Below are 26,521 nucleotides of genomic sequence, written 5' to 3'. Positions count from 1 at the left end.
CACCATTTTCCAACCTTTCACCTTAAGATAGTATACATCTTTTGTGGAAAGGTGAGTTTCTTGGATAGTTTCACCTGCTTGTTTTCTAGGCCTATTTGCTTGAAACACCATTTTCCAACCTTTCACCTTAAGATAGTATACATCTTTTGTGGAAAGGTGAGTTTCTTGGAAGCAAAAAATTGAAGCATCCTGCTTTCTAACCCAGTCTTCAAACCTGTCTTTTGGTTGGGGCATTGAGGGCATTGATATTAAGAGTTATTATTGAAAGGTGTGTATTTATGTTTGCCCTTTCTCTTGACCTTTTTTGGAAAAAAAGCTATTTGTTTGTTTATATGTGTGTTTGTGTGTGTGTGAGAGAGAGAGAGAAAGAGAATGGGAATGCCAGGCCTTCTTGCTGCTGCAAAGGAACTCTAGACACGTGTATCACTTTGTGCATCTGGCTTTATGTGGGGACTTGGGAGTTGAATTGAACCCAGGCCATCAGGCTTTACAAACAAGCACTTTTAACTGCTAAGCCTTCTCTCCAGCCCCGTGTCTCCTCTCCTTACCTGTAATGTAATGCACAGATGAGGATACTGTAACCCAGGCAGGGCCATTTCTCCTCAGTGAGGGCTCACCTGCAGTCCCCATTCATCTGTGGACTTGTTGAGCACTTGTCATGTGTCAGGCATAAAAGGAGAAACACCTATGACTGAGTACCCACCTTTAAACGGCTGTTCACTAGTAAAAGAGAGAAGGCAATATGACCACTCACCATGATCAAAGCCATGTGTGATTAGGTGTCCTAGGAGAACAGGGGCTGCAGTACTCAGGAGTGTGACCTCACATTTCACAGGCTGCTAAGGTAGCGTCTAAGAATGAGTATTGCCTGCTCTCATCTCTGTTATCTGAGGCTGGACCCTGAGTGTAAAAGTTCTCTCTCTTCAAAGGAAAGCAGGTTGACAACTGAGATACGTATAACCAAGACAGGGGGCTGGGCAAAGGAAGCATGAACTGTGAAAATTTTGTGATTAGCCAGATTTGATATCCAAATTAGAACACGGGGGATGGACTAAGGGCTGGTGAGATGCCCTGTTGATGAGCAGATAAAGGCCATGATAAAAGAATGTCTGGGCATAGCAGAAAAAGGCAAGTCATCTTCTGCTTATGCATAAGTTGATGCATAAGTACAGGCTTAATAAATATTAGTTAAATGAATTGAATGGGTGAGTGGTCATTGAATCTGGTGGAATAAACTACAGAGGCAAGATAGAAATCAGGGTCACTAGTTTTGAGCAGGCATGAGGATCTGAATCAGACTGATTGTCTCATATTCCTAATGATGCTGCAATGTTATCACAAATCCACAGCTGGACACAATGCATATGTACCATGTAAGTGTTCTAGAGGTAAAAACGTGAATCAAAGGGGATGGCAAGGCTGTTTCTTTTGGAGACTTAAGAGGGACTCCTCTTTCTTTGCCAGTTCAATCCTCTCAAAGCTGAGGCATAATGCTTGGCTTATAGCCCCTCCTCTACCTCCTTAGCCCATCACCTCAACCTCTCAATTCATGATCATACCTACCCTTCTCACTATCTTCTCTCTAACGCTGTATCCTCCCTCTTATGGTTACACTACACTCAATCACAAAGTTCCCATATCAAAATGAATGTAACCATATACACAAAGTCTCTTTTGCCATATAAAGTATTCACAGGTTTCTGGGGCCAGAATATGACACGGCCATCTTTGGGGAGGGCATGTAATATTCATTCTACCATGGTAATGTTCAATCTAATGTCTTCCTTTACAAAACAATTAAAAAGCCATAACTAGAAAATTCTACCTCCCAAACAACTGTCTGGCGAGATTGCTTAACGGTTAAAAGCACGTGCTCTACAAACCTGTCTTCCAGATTTCATATCTCCTGCACCCACATAAAGCCAGATGCAAAGTGTATCTTCAATCCCAGCACCTACAAAGTGCTTGGGCCATCTAGTCTGGCCTTCACAACAGAAAAAAAAAAAAAAAAAAAACAAAAACAACGGATATCTCCTATCTCAAACAGGAAGAGGACTAATACCCTGATTGTCCCTTGACCTCCATTTGCATGCCATGGTACACATGTGCCCATTCACACACACATAAACATATATCTATGCACACAAATAATAAATATATTAAATAGGGGTGTTGGTCACATCATTTCTAGGGGTCCTGAAATCTCTGTGTTTGGTTTATTTTTTTTAACCTAATTCTACAAAGAATCATATGAGATTGCCTACTTATCCTTATAAAGTGACAATCTAGGGGGAAAATTGGAACAAAAGGAGTCTGACAGTGGGGTGGGATTTCCAAGTCCTTGGCCGCAGGCCCCTTAGTGCCTCACTGACTCCGATGTGCCCTGCAATCAGAGTATTGCTTCTCCACTACCCTCCCAGTCCACAGCCTTGCTCTGCTCACCAGAAGGCCTTGGGTGAGCTGCCCAATCCCTCTCTATTTCACTTTTTTTTTCTGTAAAACAAGAATAGTAATGCCACCCTGGCCAGCAGGTTGGCATAAATATTAAACTAGGCACTATAAGTAAGTAAGGTCCTTGACACAGTGAGTCCTGCTCAAGGTACATGCATCATCATAGTTAGGTGCTGTGACTGCTGGCATAGATTCTGGCCGAGTGTGATAGCTTTACTCTGAGGGCTTACTTTATGTGATACTATTTAAAAAAAAAGCAAGGGCTGGAGAGATGGCTTAGCAGTTAAAGTGCTTGCCTGCAAAGCCAAAGGATGTAGGTTCGACTCTCCAGGACCCATGTAAGCCAGATGCACAAGGGGATGCACACATCTGGAGTTCGTTTGTAGTGGCTGAAGGCCCTGGCGTGCCCATTCTCTCCCTCTCTCCCTCTCCCTCCCCCCCCCACCTCAAATAAATAAAAATTAACAAGTGTAGTAATAGGGCTTCAGATCTCTGATACCCGCTGTTATTAAGTTTTCCCACCTGAGCTTGTTTTTGAGGAGGTATTCATCTTTCAGTTTTGAAATCTCAGAAATGAGCACATTATCTCTGAGGCATATAGACATCCTATTAGTGCAAACTGACCAATTTACTATGAGTTATTTGTCCAGTGCAAACTACAATGACAGTTCTCCACTTCAAAGGCATTTCAGCCCTGCCAACAGAATTCATAGAATTCAATTTGATGCTGCCACACATACTGAACTAGAAGCTGATCTGTAAAACACTTATGAAGTCATTCTTATTTAATTGCAAGTCATCGTTGTGTACTTCTATGTTTTTATCTGCGAGCATATGTGGGTGAGGTCGTTTTCTCTGCAGATGGCCAGACTAACTGAAAAAGTGGTTCAGTCAAGGACATAGCTGGCTGTTTTTATTGAGGCCAAGGTCACAGCTTCAATCCCCATTTGGCCAGTTAGCTTTGCTCATAGCCACAGGCTGGCTGCTCCCTAATTATCACATGCAAGCTGTCCCTGTGGGGAGGGAGGATGCTGGCTAAGGCAGACGATCATCGAGACACAGTTCACATCCGCAGGTCGGGCATGTGTTGCGCCAGAGACCTGGAGAAGTGATGGTTCTGAGCGCTCACCGGCCTCTTGTTCCTCGTCCTCTTGTGAGCACTCTTTCTTAATTTTCCTTGGGCTGGATCCCTGCAGAATTACATTTGGGGTTCTCAGAATCCAGTAGGCTAAATCACTTCAGTATTCATTCTTTTCTTCTGACATTAACTCCTATAACCCAATTAGTAGCATTGTTTTTTTGTCTTCAGAAAGTATTTTATCATTGCTTATATTTTCAGCTCTTCGTCTGGTAATAAAGGGACTTATTGCATACCCAAGCCCTATATGAATTATATCCTTTAATCTTCCAATCATCCTATGAAATAAAAGCTAATATTCCTTCTTCCCTGTGAGATTTAAGGTTTACTTAGAATAGTTGCCAGTTATTCTAAGTGAGCGTGGGGATGCAACTCAGCAAACTGCTTCCAGACCCATGCTCCTTCATATGATGTGACGTGATGTGCTGAGCGCGGTACTTAGCATCTGGGGGTGTACTAAAGACTGATTCTGATTTAAATTCACATGTAATTGGGAGGTATGTTCTTATAGCATCAGCTTCTGTTCATGCTAAATCTAGGATAACCACTTGGCAAACTGCTTATTAACTGATAGAAGCTTTCTGTGCCAGAAGTTAAGCCATATTCCTAGACACCATTCATATTTCCTTGTTGAATTCACGTGCCACTGGAAATAACGCTGGAACTAAGAAATTGCCTGCCCCTAACAAGCATTTGGTGGCACAGAGGTGCTTAATCATGCTAAGATTGGTGACAGCAGGGATACAAATGATACCTACCTGGTTGATGAATTTGGTAATCATCCTTACCTACTGGTAATTAATCTTGTCTATTTCTCCCTTTTTTTTCTTATTCCAGAAATGGTCTCCTATTGTAGTGGTGTGCGAGCATGTTGCCCTACTCTTAAACTGCCCTTCATGTCAGTGTCCTCCACGTCTGTACCCCCACCATGGCATTCGAGTCTGCCAGCTGACTGGAGCCATGCTTAATGCTCTACTGCATCCCACTCACACCTGTAGCGTGAAAACATGGGCATGACCAGCCATGTCCTCCTTATCTTCCTCAGTATGCGTCATAGCTCTAACTTTAAGGACACATTTTGTTTATTTTTATTTATTTATTTTAGATTAACAGAGAGAGAAAGAGGCAGAGAGAGAGAGAATGAATGGGTGCACCAGAGCCTGCAGCCACTGCAGAGGAACTCCAGATGCGTGCGCCCCCTTGTGTACCTGGTTAACTTGAGTCCTGGGGAATCGAACCTGGTTCCTTTGGCTTCGCAGGCAAGCACTTAATGGCTAAGCCATCTCTCCAGCCCTTAAGGACATATTTTGATCTTACCCTCTTTGGCTGAATTTTTAGAAAGGAAAATGTAGAAACTTTAGAAAATAAAGGAAACTTAGAAAGCCTTAATGCAGACCATTTGTAACTTCTCTGAGATGGTTATGAGAACTTTTGGTAGCTTGATGTTCCTGTGAACACCTTTACAAGATAAGCAGTTTCTATACATAAGACATGGATGCTTGAACCTTACTCCTGATCAAGAAAGAGTTCACAGCAGAGTGGGGAAAAAATTAAATAATTTGCTAATGAAGACAGGTTGTGAACAGGACACTGTTTTCATGGTAAGAAGCAAAAGAAAATTATTATTATTATTATTATTATTATTATTTGGTTTTTTGAAGTAGGGTCTCACTCTAGCCCAGGCTGACATGGAATTCACTCTCTATCCTCAGGGTGGCCTCAAACTCACAGCAATCCTCCTACCTCTGCCTCCTGAGTGCTAGGATTAAAGGTGTGCACCACTACACCCGGCTTTTAATTTTACTTAATTAATTTACATTAATTTTCTTTTTTTCTTTTTTTTTGGTTTTTCAAGGTAGGCTCTCACTCTGGTCCAGGCTGACCTGAAATTAACTATGTAGTCTCAGGGTGGCCTTGAACTCTCGGCAATCCTCCTACCTCTGCCTCCTGAGTGCTAGGATTAAAGGTGTGCACCACTACACCCAGCTTTTAATTTTACTTAATTAATTTACATTAATTTTAAATTGGAAGACTTCTTGCAAGAAGTCAGAGTTAATGGATCAATGGAAGTTCAGCAGATGTGTATAGGAAAATGGGTCAAGGAAAATTAAAATAGTCCAGATAAATGATGAGCTAAAGAAGCAGCAACTCTGAGATAGGAGGGGAAAGGTATGTGTTTGAGATGAGAGAAAGAACCATGGAGGGAAATACTTGCCTGAGAAGATGTATTAAAGCTGGATTCTTAAGGCTTGCAAAAGGCATAAAACCTTATTTTCATTCTAATTAGGCCAAAAATAAAAGACAGAGAGAGATTGTGGAGAGAAGCAGGGAGAGAATTGAGAAACGGAGTGTTTATATCTTGTTTCTGTCTGATTAAGCACACTTGAAAGAGGAAGCTTGTTATTATCCATCAGCATCTCTCCTGAGTATGGTGTGCCTGTCAATCTTATCCTCCCCATTTAAAGCCCTGCGTACAGATCCTCACCAATCTGTCCCTCACAGTGGTGACCTTTCTTTAAAAGGCAAACCTGGCCTGACACCACTGACGTTTTGAATTCAGCATTTAGAGCTTGAGAGGAATTTCTTTCTGAAGGAAAAAAAATTGTGTCAGTCCCAAAATGACAGCTCCTGCTAGCTTGCTGCTGGGAAAGATGTAGGCCTTCGTGGTAATCCATGGCAAGGGCAACTTTAGAGGAGAAAAATGATCTGCCAGGTGAAAGTGCAAGTTCTCTTCAAATCTTCTTCAAGGAGAATCTTAGAGCAAGTAGAAAACCCAGTTAGTCTATGTTCCCCTTTGTGAGGGAAAGAAACATATTGATAGAAACAGATTGATAGACATTAAAACATTCCTTCCCATTGGACTATTAGTTATTCAAAATGGCCAGAATTCCTTGCATTTTGGAGAAAGCTAAAATTCTTCTCACCTGTGTGTGTGAAGTAAGGTCCATGACAGCAAAGGAGGAATTGCTGTACACCATTTCCAAGGTGTCCTCACCTGCATCTCCCTCAACGCTCCCACCGTCTATAAGGTTTTCACAGTGTTACTGGGGAAGCTGTTGCCAGAGAGGGTGATGGCTTTCCCAAGGTCACCCAGATGGGAAGATGCAGAGAAAAGACTCCAATTAAATTATGCAACCCAGGTCAAGTGCTCTTCACACATAAAGGTTGTTTTTCTAGAGATCATTTTCTGCCTCTAAAGTCAAAAGGCTCAACGAGGAGTCCTTCGGAGATTCCTTATAACCATATAAAGTTAATTTGCAATTGAAAAAAAAAAAGAATAGTGCAAAGCTTCCTTTTAGCAGAACCAATATAAGAAGCCCAGTCCCGTGCTAACTGGGCCACTGGTGATGACCCCATTGGCTCCCACCCCACACTGAACTCAACTTCAGAATCGTTGTCCTCACCCTCTCCAGACCAGGCTTATCCTTCTTGCCTTCCACCCTGAGTTCCACCTCATTCACACCCCTCTTTGCTGCCAGAAAGCATATTTGTTTTGTTACTGTGTTTAAAAACATACATAGCATGTTTATTTTGTGGAGAAATTACAAAATATATCCCTACTTTTTCCCATGCAACCATAAGCTCATAAGCTTGTTTATATAAATATCATAGCCTTGAATAATTAATGTACAGTATACTATGTGAAAGTAAAGAAATTTTAATTTTAAAATGTCAATTTTGTGATCAACCACTAGTATATGATATTCCTAAAATGGTGAGGATTCCAGATATCTTGACTTTTATACATGAATATAAATAGAATTGTGCTAGTATCCCTCAAAAGTGACTTCTAGGAATAGGATGCTTTATAATGCTCTTTCTGTCTTGCTAGCTTGTCCCTCTAACTGTGTCTTGACAGCATACAGCTTGAGAACTCACATTATTCTTCTCTTCAGGAGTGTGAGGGATGTCTAGAAAAGCAAAACAATAGAAATTATGTGGTATTTTCTCACCTGTAAGTACAGTACTTTCCTTAATCTCTTTGTTTAGCTTCATGCTTACTTAAAATTTTCTAAAAATTCTAATCCATGGTTAGTGCACGCAAGAAAAGATCTATTTAAGTAATGTAGTTCTAAGCTTACAAACTCACAGGATGAAAATATAAACATAGTTATATGTATGGAAATTGTCCAAGGTAAAGATGTGCCATTAATAACAAATATTCCATATGAATAATACTAGTTTCAGATATTTATAACTATCCATTAAGCAACATGCAAAAATATACTTTTAAATATAAATATAAGCTTTCTATATTTCAATCATAAAATTTACCTCAAAATACATACAAGCTAGGTCAAGTAAGGAGAACAATTGGGGATATAATTAAGAACAAATCGTTGAGGGCTGGAGAGATGGCTTAGCGGTTAAGAGCTTGCCTGTGAAGCCTAAGCACCCCCATTCAAGGCTCCATTGCCCAGGACCTATGTAAGCCAGATGCACAAGGTGGTGCATGGGTCTGGAGTTCATTTGCAGTGGCTGGAGACCCTGGAATTCCCATTCTCTCTAGAGAGCAGGTTGCTTATTTAGAGAATAAACTTTGGACTTAACTCTGCCTGAGTTCAAATCTCAGCTCTTCCACTTGCTATATGATTTGTACAAATGATTTAATCATTCCCTTCCTTGTACAGTGTCCCAGCTTATCTCAAAGGCTTGTTACATCTATGAGTTCAGGGGGAACCTATGTGAAATGCATAGTCCTTGCTTGGTACTAGTGAGCATTCAGTAACTGTTACTTTCAGAATTACAGAGGTGTCAGTGTAGGCCAGGGATCCTGTCCCTCAGATGCCTTGCTTCTGCCTTCATTCATTTGAACTTGCTGTCATAATATCTCTGTCTCTTGATTTCTGAAAGAGAACAGAAACTGGGAATTCTATCTCTTCCCTACCACCAGTAACACCAATGCTTCCATTAACATTCCATCACTTCATGTAAATCTTGTGTCTTTAGCTGGAAGATGCCACTACTCACAGAGTTAGAAGTCCACAACTGTGCTAATGAGGCAAAGTATTTTGTGTTCATTTGTGGGCTGAGTCTTTCTTCACAGTGACTGCTGTACCCAAGTGCCTCGATGGACAACTTAAGAGTAGTTTCAAGGTTCCCCTCACAACATGAACCTCACTTGCTAGAATTCCAACTAGTTTCCTCAAGAAGAAAGAAGCAGAGATTTAAAAATAATAGCATCCTGTGGATTAAGCATGCCAGTGTCCATTGATGTTCAAGTGTCATACATTTCAATGTTATCCTTAAATGTTACAGAAAAAATTAAAGTTGAGAGCTGCTGTCTATCCTAAGCAACATGTCAGTAGTGGGGTGTCATGGTTACTTTACAAACTGGAGCAACCTATAATTCTGTTCATGGTTTTTCTGGGTCAGACACAATAAGTGTGACCTTCCCAAAAGATGAAATATCTGGGCAGTTGTCCCAGACAAAGTGTCTATGACAAGTCCCTCTCCTCCATCCTCCACAGTATAGCTGGATTTGGCTTATGTTTGCCCATCAGTAGCAAACATTTTGTATAAAGAGAAATTACTCCAAAGTTCAATGCTTGGATTGCTATAATTTTAGGAACATTTTCATCATTATGTATGTATATAAAATGGTGGTAGCAATGTATGGAGACCAGAGCCATATTCAAAAATAAACTAGATAATACCTCATGCAAACAGAAATAATTAAAACCATGACAGTTCAGTGGAAGACAGATTAAATATAATATTTTTCTCTTTTTTTCATTGCAGCAATCTTTTTTTAATTTTTTTATTAATTAGTTTTGTACTCAGTGAATACAGTCAAGTTGGTACCATTGTTAGCCTTCTCCCTGTCCTCCCTCCTCCACAGGACCCTCCTTGTTGAGGTATATGGGTCATGCATTGTGGGGTTATCCCTCAGTTATGGGTAGGAGGAAATGTCTCTGTGTATCATGACCCAACACGTGGCTCTGACATTCTTTCCACCCCCTCTTCTGCAAATTTCCCTGAGGAATGTTGGGTTCATTTTAGGTCTGCTTCAGTAATGAGGTCTTGATAGCCTCTGTGTCTCTGAATATCTGATTTGGTAGGAGTTGATTGTTCTCTGTGTTGATCTCCTTCATCCTTGTGCTGATCCCAGGTTCACCAAGAAAACAACACCCGTGCTTATTTCACCAATTATTCTTAGTTTCAGCTGGGGCCCTTTTGAGGTATGATGGGGTGGTTCTTTCCTTAAGATCTGCATCTATCTGAAAAGGAGAAGCAGATTCTCTGACAGAGAGTAAAATTAGCACCAGATAAATGGGATAACCATTTTTTTTTTAGAGAGAATTTAATAGATGCAGGCCCTCTTATAGCCCACAATTGGTGGTAGCTTGATAATGGAGAGCAGGCTCTTTTTGAGTCTGGTTCTGACTTGACTCCCAGCTCCAACTATGGGTTCCATTCTCCTGAGTGGATCAGTTAGCCAAATCAAGAGCAGATGGTTTCCCACCATGGCTGTGCACCACTATTGCATTTGTGTGAGCATCACCACAGGTTGTTCACTGCTAAGTAGGTTAGATCATGAGTTGCTTACACAGATACCGGTCATTTCCCTCAGTCACCCATGTAGCACCTTCTGGCACTATGTTATATAGTCCAGTGAATTAGTAAAATGCCAATATAAATATTTATAATTGATAGCTAACATTCATATAAAAATTTCTTCTTAATAGGATTATGGAAGCTTATATTTGATATGCAAAGAGCATGCAAAATAAGAAGCTACTAAATTAAATTTATCAGTTTTTGTAAGTGGGCAGATGATTTGTGGGTGAATTGATTCACACCTATAAAAATATTTTTTTAAAGATAGCATCTCTAGAGGCAGGATTTTGCAATCACAAAATATAAAAGGTCATAGCATCACACCCCCATATAAGCCATCTCCAAAGGTCAAGCAAGCAAGCAAACACACTATTTAAAGTAGGACCAATTGGGCATAACTACTGGTTAAGTGGCCTCTATATTATTGAACTTGGCTCCCAGAGAAAACTATGGTTGGCTTGAAAAACTGACCCTGTGGTCTCATTAAATTTCCACATGACCTCCTCTCTACCTCAGGCATGGATGATGAATGCCAGCCAAGGACTGTTACTAATCTTCTCTACCCTTGCCAAATAGTAACTGGACACATCTTCACTGAGATCACATGGCTTCCTCCAAGATCAGCAAGCCCTGGTACTTACCAGGATAGTGGAGTGTTCTTTCCCCTGGTCCCAGATCCAGATGTATTCATGCAACTGATGGGATAGGAGAAAGTGTTTAGTAGGCCTAATTAGCTTCTTCACCTGCTAGTCTCTGTCATACATGGGGGCATACAGGCCAGTTCTGTCTACCCTGCAATATATTGACCTGAAAATTGAGAAATCCCATTTATTCTCCCTTCCCTTTTGTACCAATCCCGGTTTCTCTTTCAGGGATAGATTCTACCCTAAATCTGTGGGAGCTGGGCCCATACTAGACCTACTAAGTTTGTAACTAATTTTTATTTAAAGAAAAATGGAGACACGTGTTAGCAAAATTGATGTCATTTGCTAATGGAACAAGTATGGGAGAAAGTGAGAAGAATTTAGCAAGACTCCTAACTTTTTTAGCTTAAGCAGCTAGGTAGGAAAGTAGTGACCTTATCCCCTAAAGAGATTAATAGAATTGGGTTTAGGGAATTGAAATTAAAACTTTTCAGTGACCATTTTGTGTTTTTATGTTTTCAACATATATATGTTATTTTAGTTGTTAATAAAAGAACACTTAACAAAACTAAAAGAAATGAGATGTTTTGTAACAACTCATTTTTTAGGAGCTGATGTCAGCTGTCTCCTTCAGTTGCTTCTCACCTTATTCTTTTTTAAATTTTATTATCTATACATTTAGTTATTTACTTATCAGACAGAAAGATAGACAGGCAGATAAAAAATGAGTGTGCCAGGGCTGTCAGACACTGCAAATGAACTCCAGATGCATACATCACCTTGTGCATCTGGTTTATATGGGTCCTGGGGGAATTGAACCTGGGTCCTTTGGCTTTGCAGGCAAGTACCTTAACCACTAAGCTATCTCTCCAGCACACACACACACACACACACACACACACACACACACACACACATATATACATATATATATAAATTTAACTGGACTAATTCCAACAAAAAAGAGGAAAAGACACTTACTTCTAGCATCTATGAAAGTTAATTTTGGCCTCGCTAGATTTTTTGCATCCACTGGACATTGAGTAGAAATAGCAGATGGGCAGGTGGCTCTGCAAATCTAGCAAGCACCCCATCAGGAGTTGTGGTGGTTTGATTCAGGTGTCCCCCATAAACTTAGGAGTTATGAATGTAGTTTCCCAGATGATGGATATTTGGGAATTAATGCCTCCTGGAGGGAGTGTATTGTTGGGGGCAGGCATATGGGTGTTATAGCCAGTTTCCCCATGTCAGTGTTTGGCATACTCTCCTGTTGATATTGTCCACCTTATGTTGGCCAGGGGGTGATGTCCATCCTCTGCTCATGCCATCGTTTTCCCCTGCCATCGTGGAGCTTCCCCTTGAGCCTATAAGCCAAAATAAATCTCTGTTTCCCACAAGCTGCTTTTGGTTGGGTGATTTCTACCAGCAATGCGAACTGGATTGCAACAGTAAAGTGGTACTGAGGAGTGTGATTGCTGCTAGACACCTGACTGTGTGGCTTTGGCCTTTTGGAGCTGATTTTCAAGAGGAATGTGGAAGGATTTGAAACCTTGGCCTAAGAGATGCCTTGCAGTGCTGTAAGTACAGCTTGATGGACTATTCTGGTCTGAGCTGCAAGACCTGAATGCAGTAAGAACTATGGACTATGAGGTCTGGCTTATGAGGGTGAGAAAGAGCTTTGCTTGGACTGGGTTATCAGTTTGTGTGAGAAGCTTACTCTTATGCCCATGCCCTGAGAAGTTGTGCAGAGTTGCTTTGCGTAGAAATGAACTGGTGTGAGCAGAGGGATATGGCATAGAAAGAAAAATCTTTGGGTGAACTGTTGCCCATTCAGCTGCAACTGAGAGATTACAACCTTTGAGACTGGGCTAGCTGACCTGCACTAGGGGAACAGGAAGAATGTAGACTGTTTTGAAGGAGCCTGATTGCTCAAGGAGTGCCCTGTTCTTCAAAGTCTGCTTTATTCCCCCCTGGATTAGCAAATTGGCACCTTACCTGGGATTGTGGAGTATAAGAAATGCAGGAAAGAGAGGGTCATTGAGTTTGCAACATGGTCTTGTGTTTTGGAAATGGCTATTGGCAGTGTGAAGCAGGTTTGCTGATTGCCTGCATGGAGACCCCATGGGACCATGAAGATGAACCGTGGCTTGCAGTGGAGACCCAGTGGAGATTCCAGGACCATGAGATGGCTGTCAAGGAGAGCTGCCAGCCCCGATGAAGTTTTCTAAGACTGTGAGTAGCCTAGCTGGAGGGGTGGAATTGGAATGCCAGAGACTTGTTGCTGGTTAGAATTATCAGACTTGAAGATTTGTCACTGGCTAGAGTTATTGGAATTGAAGCTACAGAGTTTGATGTTTGCCCTCATTTAAATCTGTATTGGTTGAATATTTCCTTGCTATGCCCAATGCCATCTTTTGCAGTGTGAATATTTATTCTGTGCCATTATGGGTTTTGGGGGGTTATTTTTGGTATTATGGTTCAGTTAAAAGATCTTGGAAAATGGGGATATATGAACATTATTGGAATTGATAAAAAGTATGGACTTTTAAAGTTAGATGAATACATTGCATTTTACATCATGGATGGTTTCAGTTTATGGGGGCCAGAGGCAGAATGTGGTGGTTTGATTCAAGTGTCCCCCATAAACTTAGATGTTCTGAATATAGTTTCCAAGCTGATGGATATTTGGGAATTAATGCCTCCTGGAGGGAGTATATTGTTGGGGGTGGGCTTATGGGTATTATAGCCAGTTTCCCCATGCCAGTATTTGGCACACTCTCCTGTTGCTATTATCCACCTTATGTTGGCCAGGGGGTGATGTCCATCCTCTGCTCATGCCATCGTTTTCCCCTGCCATTGTGGAACTTCCCCTTGAGCCTATAAGCCAAAATAAATCTTTTTCCCACAAGCTTCTCTTGGTTGGGTGATTTCTACCAGCAATTCGAACTGGACTGCAACAGGAGTTGAGATGTGTGTTACTAAAATCTAAAGCAACATGATTGTTTAAGAACATACCAGATAAAGAGTTCCCATGACTCCAGAGAAGTCAATAATTTACAGGGGTGCCATGGGAGAATCTCAGGAGTAAGACAATGCTTGAATATCACATAAGATGTGAGCTCAGTAAGTGGTGGCCATCTTTGCTGAGTGGTCTTCAGTGGCTTGGACCAGAAAGAATCAGTCTGATGCATCAGCCTCCTAACTAGTATCCCTGATCCCACACTGAGCATCCTTCTTCCAGTCTACACAGCCATCAAACCCGTCTTTTGAAATTTAAATCCTGACCTGGAAAGATGGCTTAGCAGTTAAGGCACTTGCCTGAAAAGCCAAAGGACAAAGGTTCAATTCCCCAGGACCCACATAAGCCAGATGCACAAGGTGTTGCATGTGTCTGGAGATCGTTTGCAGTAGCTGGAGGCCCTGGGGTGCCAATTTTCCCTCTCTCTCTCTCTCTCTCTCTCTCTCTCTCTCTCTCTCTCTCTCTTTCTCTCTCTCTCTCCCTCCTCCCCTTTCTGTCTCTCTCCTATCTGCCTCTCTCTCTCTCAAACAACAGGATTTATATTTTTAATATTTTATTTATCTACTTGACCATAATTTCTTCACTGGTTCATTATTTGAACCTAGAATAAAATATAAACCTCCAGGGATAGGCCTTGTTTGAAATGAGTAAGGAACAAAATTTAAGGGAACATTCCATTAATCAAGATAAATAATATTTCAATGTAATTATAGACATAAACTGGAAAATTATAACTTGTGGATCAGCAACATTTTTCTATAAAGTTTTGTTGGAACCAGGGGAAAGATTGGGGTTAAAGTGAATAAGGAAAGATGATTCAAATTTGGGGAAGGAGTTTGTCTTTATTTAAAATCTTGACATTTTATCATCATAGGTTATTTGCACTGATGTTGATTTTGAGACATTATACTAGATCATTTTTGCAATATCATGCTACAACATTTATTTCTATATAATAAAGTTTTTAAGTTTGTATAGGAGGCTAATCCTTGTGCTAGCCCTGTCAGCCCCACATCAGAGCCTATCTATACTTTCTGTTTATAGTCACAAAATATAAATCCTAGTCCACTTTTTAAAAAATGCTTAATGACCTAAAATAAGCCCAAGAAATGTGAAGATGTTTTGCCCAGCAATACAGAGAAAAAGGCGCCCACTCTTTTTTAATTTTTTTATTCAAATTTTATTTATTCATTTGAAAGAGACAGACAGAGAGAGAAAGAGGCAGAGAGAGAGAAAATGGGTGTCCCAGGCACTGCAAAGGAACACCAGGGCCCCTTGTGCGTCTGGATAACGTGGGCCTTGGGGAATCGAGCCTCAAACTAGGGTCCTTAGGCTTCATAGTCAAGTGCTTAACTGCTAAGCCATCTCTCCAGCCCTCTACTTTCTTTTTTTAGTTACAAAATATAAATCCTAGTCCACATTTTTAAAAATGCTTATGACCTAAAATAAGCCTAAGAAATATGAAGATGCTTTGCCCAGCAATACAAGAGAGAAAGGCACCCACTTTTAACAACCAAACAGGTGACAACTTGACTTCTCCTTTTCCAATGGGTCTGATCTTACCATGGGTTGGGCCCTCAGTGAGGCACATGGGTGAATAGCAGCAGGAGCTGTTTTCAGATGGAAGTGATGAGGCATTTACGGAAAGGTTCAGGGCAGATTATGGTTGCATGGGACATGGTGCATTTTGACTGCTTAAATGCGTTAGGATATAACTTTGTTTATGTGACTTCTTCAACAGAGAGTGAAAAGGCTCTTCAATTGAAAGAACCAGGCATCCTTAATTTCCTCACTCATCTAATAAATTCAAGTTACAGTGCTGAAGCATGAGGAATCTTATAAATCTACTAACAAATGTATTTTAAAGAGGGCCTATGGTTTGGGGTTTGATTAACAGAATAAACATTTGTAGGTTTTTCAAGCTAAAAATAAATGTTGTCTTTTTCTTGATCTTTCCTCTTTCTTCTCTATGATTCCTATATTTTAGTTTGGTTTGTTTCCTTATGTTATAGATAAACACATTCAGCCAAGTCTATAATCTCTTAACTCTTAGTTAAATTTTTATACTAGACAAGAGTAAAGCTCTTATATTAACTTATATTATTGTCTATCTCTGTTGCCCTATTGAGAGTTGAGAATTGTTAATATAAAATGCTGTTATTGTTACAAATTAAAATTAGTTATCCAAATATTGCTAAAGTGACCAATTAAGGTTGATGAGAGAGACATGTGGATGTGTCCAAGCACATATATATTCAGAAAGTATACATCTCCCTGTTTGGCTGTAATTTCTAGTGTGTGGCTAAATGGTGGCTGGCGTTACAGTGGACAACTAGCAGGGTAACATGGGCTTGTTCACAGGGCAGCTGGAAGGTGCTCGAAAGGATGTGTGGATGCATGCAAGACCCCTTGAGCTCTAGACCAACTACTGCCCTGTTTGGCTTCCACTGCATTCTGTTGACTCAATCAAGTCATAAGATCAGCCCAGTCAAAAAGAATGCCAATACCTCCACCTCCTAGGGGAAGAGTAGGTTGCATAGTCACTGTTGAAAAGGGTTTTGTATATGGAGAATAAGTGTATAAGGTTTGCAAAGTAACACAACTAATAAAGTTGGAGAAACAACTCCATTGTCTAAAGTGAGTGGTGCTTTCTTAGCAAGGGCAGATAGGGGAGAGGATGGAGTAAAGAATTGTAGGAGAAAATCTTTGTGTTGACAAATCCACTTGCAAATGAAAAATGGTGGTCATTGGTAAGAAAATTGAAGGGATTATATCCCCTTCTGTCTGAGATAATGACAGAATTGCCCCAATCTCCAAGGTTTTATCAAACTGAAATTCTAGTCCAAGGCTTTGGAGAGAATCAGGATTCATTCAGATGTAGAAATTCCAGTCTGTCTTCTGGCTACTGGCCAGGTTCCTATCATTTTTATATCCTCATAGACATTTATTGAGTGCCTATAGGGACTGAATTTTACATATGTCATATTTAATTTGATAATTAAATGACCTTCTGAGACAGCTGTCTCTCACATTTCACATGTACAATTCTAAGGCTTACAGCCCTCTAGTAATGAACTAGAGGCCACAGATATAGTGATTGGTAGAATAAGGACTCTTGAAATGGGTCCTATTATGCTCCCCAGTACACTGCTCCAGCTGTCCCCTTCTGATTTACACCATGTTTGTTTTAATACTAAGTTAGAAACATGAATACCAAAACCCAACTCATTTTATTCCATTACTAAAATAAACAAAACAGAAAATTACTTAGATTCCCCTCCTTCATATGTTCAAATGCTTATTTGTGGATCTCTACTTTGATAAACAACCAAAAACTATTAGATTCATCTGCCAAATAAATATTCACTGACAATAAAGATAATCCCATTTGCTAAAATTTGATATCACACACAACAAGAATGTGTGTATTTGATTTGAGGTGTGATACAGTGGTAGACCACTTAGCTGACATGTGCAAGGCCCTAGGTTTAATCCTCAGATGTACTGGATTGAAGATGAAGCTCATTTGGAGAAAAGAACCTTTTCTGCACATAAGTAAGAGCTCTCTGAGAGTCAGTGCCCTCCCAGGGATTAAAAAGTTCCTGATCCTATCTGTTCACGATATCAACCCTGCAATAACAGAGAACCTCAGCTTCTTAGTCACAGGCCTGGATGTGACCCCCAGTTTTAACAAGATACTACATCCATAGCCTTGGGCTGCTTATGCTGCTTCATTTTACCTCTCTTTCTCCAACAGTAAACTGGGTTGATAATATTTTTGAAGCTATAAATATGAAATGAGATAATGCATGTCAGTCAAGTGGTTCAGATGCTAAGTGCTATTGAGTTGTCTCACTATAGTTTTTCAACAAAAGCTTAGCACACAATAAAACACAAGCCAACTTCTCCCCAGTCCAGGCTGACTCCACTCTGTCATTGTTCTTTTGCATTTGGGAAGTCTCCCTTCCCCTGTCGTCTTGGGCTGTGTCTCCATAAACAGCGAAGTGGGGTGGAATACAGCACTCGACCGACACAGTACTAACCCCAGTCCCTGTCTTCTGAGTCCCTGACTGTCCTTGCTTAATCCAGTGGATCCATCATTTTGAGTTTCACTTTCTTCCATCTCTGGGAGACAAATAAAAGAAGATATAAAGAAGATACTCATTTCTGTAAATCTAGGAGACAGCTACAATCACAGAACCCCCAACATGGGGCCTGGTGTTTGTTTTTTTGAGTCCCTTTTTTATTCTTTTCGGTATAGACAAGAAAGTGTACCTATTTCCAAAATGTCTGGGCAAGAAAGAAATGAGGATTCATGCTTGTCTCACTGTTTTTGTCTTGGTTTTAGTTGAAGGGGCTGGGGGGTCTGCCTCTCCTTTGTGTATTTTTCAAGCTGAGTACATTGACAGATGTGAACTGCCCTCAAGGCTACCAGTGCCTACAAGGGCAGCACTTAGAACAAATACAGTCTGCCAGAGGACACCTGGTCCCCAAAGCAGACCTTGGGCATCTTGCCCAGTCTGTGCCCACTGAATAGACTCAGACCATCTGCAGTGACAGTCAAGCTTTTTCCTGAAGAGTGTGAACTACTTGAGAACTTGTCAGCATGTGTAAAATGCTCCCTGCTGCCTTTTGCTCCCTTGCCTCTGCCAGCTCCCATTTCCATGGCGCTGGACTGTGAACTGGAAGGACTGGAAGGGTCCTCTCCTCCTTTCTGCCCATGAATGGTGTTCACATGTGCCCTTCAGAATCAGATATTCCATTTCCAAAAGAAAGGGTCTCCAAAGCACTAACTTAATGATTCATAAGCTTTTTAGGGTCATAGACACTAGAATCTGATGGAAGCTTTCATACCCTTGCTGTCCCCTGAAAACTCAGATGCACATGAAATTTGACAGATTCAGACATTTCAGACTTCCCCTCCCAAACTTCAGAATATAGACCCCAAATCAGTTACCTTGACGAGAATTTGTGTTTAAATTCATAAATTTGTGCAAAGTCTAATCCACAGATAAGCTGACTCCAGTCAGTGGTCAGCAAAGGAATACTGTTTCCAGAGAAGCGCTGGAGAAAAGTAAGAAGGGAAGGATAATTAGCATGAATAATATATACTACATAACTAGCATTAGGACAAAAGCATAAAAAACTGATTATATTGGAAGAAAATCACTATTAGGAGGTGTCAGCCCTTCAGAGTAACTTATCACTGCTATACACAGGAACAAAATATACACACATAGTTACAGTGGTTAGATAAGAGAATGTTTATGACCTTAGAAAATAAACACATAAAATGTCATGACCTCTATAGTTTACTTTAAAATTATTCAGAATAGAAAGGAGGGTTAGGGACATGGATCCACGAATCAAAGCTTGTTCTATAAGAATAAGGACCTGAGTTTGATTCCCAGCACCTACATAAAAACCAGACATGGCCACAATGCCTGTAAGCCCAGCATCAAGAAATGTAGAGACAGGGTATCACCGGGGCTCCCTGGTCAGCCAGTGTAAAAAAAAACCAGGAAGGTCCAGGTTCACTGAGAGACTGTATCTCAGAGAACTGAGGCAGAAGAGCAACAGAAAAGGACACTTGACATCTCCCTGTGTCCTCTGCACATATGTTCACATGACATGTGCATGTGCATACACCTGTGTACATCATATACACACACTACTCATACTACATACACACCAAATACATACTCAACAAAATCATACATATGTACATATGCTAACTGTGGTGGTTTGATTCAGGTGTCCCCCATAAACTTAGGTGTTCTGAATGCTAGGCTCCCAGCTGATGGAGATTTGGGAATTGATGCCTCCTGGAGGCAGTGTATTGTTGGGGGTGGGTTTATGGGTATTGTAGCCAGTTTCCCCATGCCAGTGTTTGGCACACCCTCCTGTTGCTGTTGTCCACCTGATGTTGGCTGGGGGTGATGTCCACCCTCTGCTCATGCTATTGTGGAGCTTCCCCTCAAGCCTGTAAGCCAAAATAAACCTTTTTTTTTCCCACAAGCTGCTCTTGGTTGGGTGATTTCTACCAGCAATGCGAATCTGGCTGCAATACTAGCAAAACAAGTATTAAAAATGTTAACAACAATTAAGTGTTGCAAAGTGATGAAAATATATCTATTCTTAATTTTCCTTTGTTTAAAATTCCTCATTATAAAAACTTGAACACAAACACATAATTTTGAGGAACTGTGAGCACAAATACAATCTTTCAGTTTGGACTGGGTTTTCATTAATCAGTTGACAAGCATCATTTTTTCCCATACATCTAGTACTTTTCACTGTAAATTGGATTTCTGTCCAAAGATGTCTGATATTGCTATAATTGAGTAAACAGTAAGAATTCAACGCTGATAGCATTTAATATTATGTGATTATTATCTGAACTTAAGAACTGTCTAAGCAGTAAGTTTGTGCAATGAAACCTGCTACAAAACCAAGTTTCAAGAATTATTTTAAGAATTTACCATAAACCAAAGTCAAGACTTAAGACTCAGCAAAAATCAGGAAAAGGAAAAAAAAAAACCTTTTTTTTTTGTTTTTGTTTGTTTGTTTGTTTTGTTTTGTTGCAGATTTCACATGTCATTTTTCTCTGATTTTGCAACAAAGTTTTCAGTCCAATACTGAAAATCATGCTGAATATTTGCCCCATAAGGCGATGCTGAGTGTTGGTCAGCCTGGCCCTGCTTGGCAGTAATGCAATTAGGGTTTCCACAGCACAGCTTCCTGTTTCTGTTACTGTGACGCTATGTCTGTTTTCAACTGCACACAATTTCCATTGTGCTATTGACAGGTAGCAGATAAGATAGGCCCTGGGAGACCTCAGCCTCTGCTTGGAACCAGTTACTTTTTTGAAGGCTGATCTTTCAACATTATTAGTCTGTTACTACTTCACCAGCAAAACTGGAACCCCATCCTCAGTGTCAGAACCCACTTTCATTTCTAGTTTCCGGTTTTGCACTTAACTAGATAAATCTTGTCCTTATAAAACTGGCGGAATGCATGGCATTGAAAATAATAAAGTTTATTTTCATAAATCCTGTGCTTTTTGTTCAAAGTAAAGGTAATGACTAAAGTTGTTTCCTTTAGCATTTCTGTGAAAATTAGCTGGCTATGTTTCCTGAAAAGCTTTTATTATCCTGCCAGGAAGGTAAAGTTAGCACATTTTATGTTTATTTGAGGAAATGCAGAGACAGTGAGGTCTTATACTGGTAGATACTAAGCACAAAGAAGGTATAATTACACTTGCCTAATGTTCAGGAGGCCCTGAGTTCTAGCCACAGGACCTCAAGACAAGATTGGTGAGATTCAATATACCAATTTTTGCTTTTCCAAAAAAAAAATATTAAATCTGAGAGAGAGAGAAAGATGTTGGTGTGTACATGTTTGTTTGAGTGAAGGTACACACATACACATACCATGGTGTGAACTGGAGGTCAGAGGACAACTTTTTGGGGTTATTCCTTGCCTTTTGCCTTGCTTAAGGCAGTCTCTTGTTTGCCACTACAGATGCCAGGAACGCTGGCCCATGAGCTTCTGGGGTTTGCCTGTCTCCACCTCCCATCTTGCTGTAGGAGTGTTGGGATTACAGATGTGTGCTACCACACCCAGCTTTACATGGGTTCTAGGAGATCTGAACTCAGTCACTCATGTTTGTGCTGGTGAGTGGTCTATCCACTGAGCAATCATCGCAATCCCACAATTTTACTTTTAAGCATCAGCTTTTGGTAGTGAGTATAAGAGCTCAGTGCCTGATCCTAGGTCCTAAAGGTGTTCTCCATTTTTGTTCTTGTTTTATGGCTTTACACTTTGCATTTAAGACTGTGATCCATTTTTGAATAACCTTTTGTAGAAGGTATGATTGTAGTCTCCTTAGCTTGAGGAATGCTGAGAGTTTTCTTTTTTTAAAGATATACTTTTATTTTTCATTGTTGACATATAGTAACATACATGTACTGTATATATGTATCATATATATATATGTATATATATATATATATATGTATATATATATATATATATATGAGGTACACTCTAATATTTCAGTATCATTTCAGATCAAGGTACTTGGAATATCATTGATTTTTTGGCCATGGTTTATTTTTTGCCTATGTATGTTTAATTGCTATCATAAAATTTCAAGGACTCTCATGCAGGAAGGCTGAGTGAAGCTAGAAAACTTGCTCCAAATTACACAGGTGGCACATGTTTAACAAAAGATTTATATCTGGAATATATAATGAACTTGTGAAACATTACACTAAAAGTACCAAGCAATTCTGTTAGAAAATGGGCAAAAGATATGCACCGATATTTCACTAAAGTTAATCTGTGAGTGGCAAGTAAGCACATGAAAAGATGCTCACATCACATGAATACCACAATGAGATACCACTGTGCCTAGTAGAGTGGAGAAAATAAAAAATAATAATCACAAGTCCTGGAAAGAATACCAAAAAAAAAACCACTTGTCCAATTACATTGCAGGTTGGAGTGTAAACTGTACAGCTACTCTAGGAAATAGTTGAATGATTCCCTTTAAAACTAAAAATAGGGGTTAAGGGCTAGGGGGATGGCTTATCAGTTAGGGCATTTGTCTGAAAAGCCAAAGGACCCAGGTTCAATTCCCCAGGACCCACATTAGCCAGATGCACAAGGGGGCACACATGTCTGGAGTTCTGATTGCAGTGGCTGGAGGCCCAGGCATGCCTATTCTCTCTCTCTCTGTGTCTCTCTGTCTCTCTCTCTCTCTCTCTCTCTCTCCTCCCCCCACCCCCGTCTCTCTGTCAAACAAATAAAATAGGGGTTGGGGAGATGGTTCAGCAGTTAAAGATATTTTCTTACAAAGCCTTCTCTCCCAGGTTCAGTTCCCCAGTACCCACATAAAGCCACTTGCACAAGGTGGCACATGTGTCTGGAGTCCAAATAAGTCAAATAAGTTAGGGTTAATTTACTGTTTTGGTTCAGTTGTATGTTAGGGTTAATATTAGGGTTAGGTCTGTGGTTTATGGTTAAGACTAGGCTAGAAAATGCATAGAAGAGAGACTAAGTTGGAAAGAAGAAAGGCTTCAATGGAGAAGGGATTTGGAAAGGGGAAAGGGCAGGGTGGTGGAAGGGGGCTATGGTAATGGTATATTGTTTATATTTATGGAAGTTATTAATAAAAGAGTTTTAAAATATTTAAAAAATAAAATAAAAGTGGGGCTGGCGAAATGTCTCAGCAGTTAATGACATTTGTTTGCAAAGTCTGATTGTATGAGTATCATACAATATTGTATCAGTATCTACATAAAGCCAGATACACAAAGTGGCACATATGTCTGGAGTTCATTGGCAGTAGCAAGAGGCTCTGGTAGACCCATTCTCTCTCTCTCTCTCTCTCTCTCTCTCTCTCTCTCTCTCTCTCTCTCTCTCTCTCTCCCTCTCCCCCTCTCCTTGCAAATAAATAAACAAAAATATTTTTAATAACTCAAAATACCCTTATCATATTATCCATCTTTGCCCTCTTTGGAAGATTTATGTTTATCAAGATAGTTTATGTTTTGATAAAATTTCATGAATGTTCAAAGCAGCTTTGTTGACAATAGAACCAAACTGGAAACTATCCACATGCCCTTGAATGGGTGAATGATTAAACACTGTAAAACAGCAATATGTTTGGAACACTACTAAGTGATAAAAAGGAACAAACTATTGGCAAATACAATTTGAATGAACCTCAAAGAACTTATTCTGAATGCAAAGGCCACCTTCAAAGGCACATAAACTATAAGGCTCCATTTATTTATCATACATAATCAAATTATACAAATATATAACCAATTGAGAGTGGCTAGGGACTAGCATAGACATAAGGGAATCATAGTGATGGAATACTTAAGGATTTTTATTCCAGTGTTGGCTATACCATCCACAAACTCAAGTAAGTGCATAGAAACCTGATGAAATATTAATGAGCTTGATAGATTGTACCAAATTCCCCCTCCTATTTTTGCTATATACTATAATAATAAAGATGTTTTTCTTGGGGGAGGCTGGGTAAGAAATGCAGAGTACCCCTATGTATTTTTATACTACCTGTGAATATATAATGATTTCAAAATAAGATTTTATAATGTTTTCAATTGATATCTGCTACCTTGGTTCAGTGCATATGAGATACTTTAAGATAATATACTAAAGTGAATGTCTCTTTAGCATAGTTAGAGCAGTTAGGTCTGTGATGATTTCCTACCTTAACTGCTGGTATTGTTGCTTAATTGGCAGAGCATAACTTAGAGGAGAAAGTTAAGTAAGAATATAGGCTCCATGCGAACAAGGACTGGGACTGCTTTGCTCCCTGTTGCTATCATCAGACCTAGGACAGATAGCATATAGCAAACACAATGGTGTTTCTTAAACATATGATGGAGAATAAGGGAATGATTCTAAAGATGGGTAAATGGGGTATTTGATAAATAAGAAAAGGGTACAGTATGGTAATGTCCAGGGTAGGATACTGAAAAAATAATGAAAATGGAAATAATGCTAAGCTGCTAATGAAGGCAAAGAGGAAAGGCAGGAAATGAATTGTGAAGATCTTGGGGATATTTGAACCTTAAAAGGACTCTTCCTAGCCAGACCTTCATCGGTCTTTGGGCCATACTAGAGGAGGTGGCAGACCTCATGTTCAGCCCCAGTGATGGGACTTCTACTCTTTACCCTGCACTATACTTTTGCAAGGCAACAGACTGGACCACTGTCAACACCCAGATTGCTACCGTGTTCTCCTCTGCATTGCATGATGGACCTACTTCATTCAACCCTCTCACCCACCAAAAGAGACAAACTTTAGTGAAGTCAGCTCTGCTGTTAGTAAAACAGGCCAAACTGGGCCAAAGAAAAGCAGCCTGTTCTCAGGTTAAAGTACTCAGGTAATAAAGTATGGGCACAGGTTCTCAGGGATCAAACCAAAGAATTTTTCAAGGACACTACTATATACCAGTCAAACAAGATCCACTAATTGTAAGGCTGGGGAGATGACTCAGCAGTTAGAGATGATTGATTATAAAGCCTGCAGGCCTGGGTTCAATTTCACAGTACCCACATAAAGCCAGATGCACAAAGTAGTACCTATATCTGGAGTTTTCTTGAAAGAGGCTTTAATGGTCTCATTCTCTTTCTTTTCTTTTTTTAAAATTTTTATTTATTTGATAGCGACAGACACAGAGAGAAAGACAGATAGAGGGAGAGAGAGAGAGAATGGGCACGCCAGGGCTTCCAGCCACTGCAAATGAACTCCAGACGCATGCACCCCCTTGCGCATCTGGCTGACATGGGTCCTGGGGAACCGAGCCTCGAACCAGGGTCCTTAGGCTTCACAGGCAAGCGCTTACCCGCTAAGCCATCTCTCCAGCCCTCATTCTCTTTCTTTCTCCTTGAAAATAAGTAAATTTTTAAAAAGACATGCTGACTATCCTAAACCCAAACATGGGGTACCTCAAACTTTCTATTTATTTATTTGTTTGTTGCCTCATGGTGGCTTCCTACCTATTTAAGCATCATCCTTCTTGACGAAGCTCCGATCCCACCACTTATAACTAACAACGAAAGATCATTGTTTTCTGAGTATATGTGGCGTATGAGCACAATCAGAGAACACACGAAATTTAAGCTATAAGACACCTAGGATGGAAGATGAAAAATACTCTTACCCAAGAAGCTTAATTCCACAAAGCCAGAAAAACAACACACAGGTATAATTATGAGTTATATTAGTGTTACTGTTCATTGCTGTGACCAAATATCTGACAAGAAGCAATTTAAGGAAGGACGGGCCTCTTGGCTCATGGTTTGGAAGAACCATCCATGGTGATGCGGAATGTATGGCGATAGGAGCATGAGGCAGCTGGTCATACTGTGTGCAGTCAGGAAGCAGGGAGAGTTGAAAGCTGACACCCCGATGGGTTTCTCCTATCTTCCTGTTTATTCAGTTGAACACTCCAGCCACGGGATGATGCTGCCCACATTCAGGTGAAACCTCACTCCTTAATTAAACGTCTCTGGAAACACCTTCATAGACATGCCCAGAGGTGTGTCTCCTAGATTCCAAATCCAATAAAGCTTAAACATCACAGTAGCATGAAATGTCCATTCTAAGTAAAAGAGTTCAAAGAAAGGGAGCTTGTGCTATTTCATTCCCACAGATAAGATGAAATAATGGCCAGGTCAGAGTTCAGGTCTCTGTTACATAGGAAGAGAATGACTTGTACTGGGTCATTAGAAATAAAAGTCAAGAAGAAGGGTGGAGAGATGGCTTAGAGGTCAAGGTGCCTGCCTCGGAAGCCTAAAGACTCATGTTCAACTCTCCAGGTCCCATGTAAGCCAGGTGTGCAAGGTAACACAAGCTGGCAAGACAGCATACGTGCACAAGATGACATACGCATCTGGAGTTCAATTTCAGTGGCTGGAGGGCCAGGAGTGCCAATTCTCTCTCTCTCTCTCATAAAAACAATAACAATAATAATAAAGTCAAGAGAAAAGTGACACAGCTTAGTGGTATTGGGTTGGACAAGAGCCATTGGCCTACAGCCTTCTTATAATGAGCATATGGGCTCATTAAAAAAAAATAAGAGACCTGATTTAACATATCTGTAATTAAACATGCATTTATTCAGCACCTAGCACCACTATAGTAGGTACTGGGATATAATA

At 40.2% G+C, this 26,521-nt stretch overlaps 1 protein-coding gene and 1 pseudogene across 5 annotated transcripts in view; one reads left to right on the top strand and one right to left on the bottom strand.

Moving 5' to 3' along the window:
- Nucleotides 1-18,479, bottom strand: part of LOC105944004 — a 32,191-nt pseudogene extending 13,712 nt beyond the window's left edge.
- Nucleotides 1-26,521, top strand: part of Slc24a2 (solute carrier family 24 member 2) — a 266,732-nt gene that overhangs the window by 128,241 nt on the left and 111,970 nt on the right. The gene's annotated exons all lie outside the window — the stretch shown is intronic.

This window comes from Jaculus jaculus, chromosome 1 (genome assembly GCF_020740685.1).
Source record: "Jaculus jaculus isolate mJacJac1 chromosome 1, mJacJac1.mat.Y.cur, whole genome shotgun sequence".
Classification (NCBI taxonomy): Eukaryota; Metazoa; Chordata; class Mammalia; order Rodentia; family Dipodidae; genus Jaculus; species Jaculus jaculus.
The sequence above is the reverse complement of the archived record's forward strand: the minus strand, read 5'-3'. Positions and strand labels throughout refer to the sequence as shown.